General features: G+C 40.8%; 1 pseudogene; it reads right to left on the bottom strand.

The window, feature by feature from the left end:
* Positions 1-961: 961 nt before the first annotated feature.
* Positions 962-1,500, bottom strand: LOC102992190 (60S ribosomal protein L23a-like; annotated as a pseudogene).
* Positions 1,501-2,124: the final 624 nt, after the last annotated feature.

Raw genomic sequence — 2,124 nt, forward strand, 5'->3', positions numbered from 1 at the left:
AGATAAAAAAAATTATGTTTCATCCTTATGATGGAATACTACTCAGCAATAAAAAGGAATGAGCTATGTATATTAAAAAAATTTATGAATCTCAAAATAATTAGTCTGAGTGAAAGAATCCAGATAAAAAAAGAACCTATTGTATTATTCCATTTATATAAAATTCTAGAAAAGGTGAACTCATCTAAAGTGATAGCAAATCAGCAGTTGTCTGGGGGCACAAGAAACCAAGTTTTTTTTTTTTTTATTGAAGTTTATTTTGTGTTATGCATATGTCTCTCCACCTCCCTTTACCTCTTCCCACCTCCAGCCTCCCACCCTATGATTGATTAAATAGTGTAATTTATTCACTTTTGGATTGGAGATATTTTGGTTCGTTATGAGGAATTTCAGCCTCTGTTAATATTTTTCTTCCTCTTGATTTAGTGTGGGAATTCTGATACCATGCAGATAAAAAAAAATTGGAGGAAAATTTGAACGTGAAGTTGAGAGAGGGTAATTAATGGAGCAGCTAATAGTGGACAGAAATGAGAACTTGGATTGAGAAGTTCACCTTGGAAAGAAGGAAGAAACTTTTTTTAGGAAAGCAAAACCAAATAGGGGAAGGAATAGGGGGTTAGAAAGGGAGTTGGAGCGCCACTTCCCAAATGATTTTCTCTGAGTTGTTAGTGGGTAGTCTTGAGATCAGGAGAGAGGATAGGATGGAACGCTTGGGAATGGAGAGTTGAGGAGCAGTCCAAAAGGAAATCAATAGGGAATTGACAAGAGGTGAGGAAAAACATACAAACAAACAAGCAAAAACAAACAAAAAGAGCTTTTCAGCACCTCAAGTCACCTAGCATGAATTTTTGTGGAGCCCACCCAGCATGGTTTCGTGAAATTTTCAATACTAGTGATATTCAATTAGAGGTATAGTCAGCCTTTATTATCTATTTTTATGGTGAAAAATCTATATGTAGAATTAGTCAGCTGAACTCAGTTTAGGTGATGCCAATTTTGTGGGCAACACCAAAGCATCATGGTTGGGAACCAGTGGAACATAAGCCTTTTTCTCTCCATCAGGCCTGATCAGGACGTTGACCTCGCCACGTCAGAGTCATAGAGCTTCCTCACAGCCTGTCTGAGCTGGTGCTTGTTGGCCTTCCATCTACAGTGAACACAGGTATGTTGTGTTGTCTCTATCTTCGTGGCCGATTCGGTGGTCAGGCAGAACCTGATGACAGCGTAGTGGTCAAGCGTGTTTCTCCTGGGAGTGCTCCTCCGAGGATATTTGGGCTGCCTTCGGCACAGCAGTATCTTGGACTGCCATGGGTGGGTGACGTGTGGCTCTTCTTTTTCTTGTGCTTGTGGGTGCCGTTCAGTGCTGCCACCTTGGCCGTCAAAGCCTTTGCTTTGGTTTCAGCATTGGGAGGGGCAGGGGCGTCACACAGCCAACCTTCCTTCTTCGCTTTCGCTGCCGTCTTCATGAAAAGGTTCAGCCTTCATTTTAGAAGGGGAAAAAAAAAAACAACTCTGTTCTCGGGCTTCCCTGTGGTGCAGTGGTTAGGAATCCGCCTGTCAATGCCACGGACACGGATTCGAGCCCTGGTCTGGGAAGATCCCACATGCCACGGAGCAATTAAGCCCGCGCGCCACAACTACTGAGCCTGCGCTCTCGAGCTCGCGAGTCACAACTACTGAAACCCGCAAGCAGCAACGAAGACCCAACGCAGCCAAAAATAAATAAATAAATAAATAATTTAAAAACTAAAAATAAAACCCCCTGACACTTAAAAACAGCAACAACAACAACTGTGTTCTCATCTTAAAAAAAAACCTTGAAGTCTGTTCTCAGACAGATAAGCCATTACACTGAAAATAATTGAGTTGCACTGTTTAAACTGTTTCCAAATTTTCAGATACCTTCGGTAAGTGTATTGTGTCTCTCACACATGAACTTTATGTAGTAATTGAGTATTTTTACCATTAACTATAAACACAGTTATTTTAATCATCTTTGCTAACATTTGCTGCCTGCTTACAACATGGCAGGCACTGTTTGAGGCACTTTGAACATATTAACTTATTTAATGCTCATAACAACACAATGTCATACTTTACAAAGGAGGAAACTGAAGCAGAGAA

Source organism: Physeter macrocephalus, chromosome 8 (genome assembly GCF_002837175.3).
Source record: "Physeter macrocephalus isolate SW-GA chromosome 8, ASM283717v5, whole genome shotgun sequence".
In the NCBI taxonomy this organism is placed as follows: Eukaryota; Metazoa; Chordata; class Mammalia; order Artiodactyla; family Physeteridae; genus Physeter; species Physeter macrocephalus.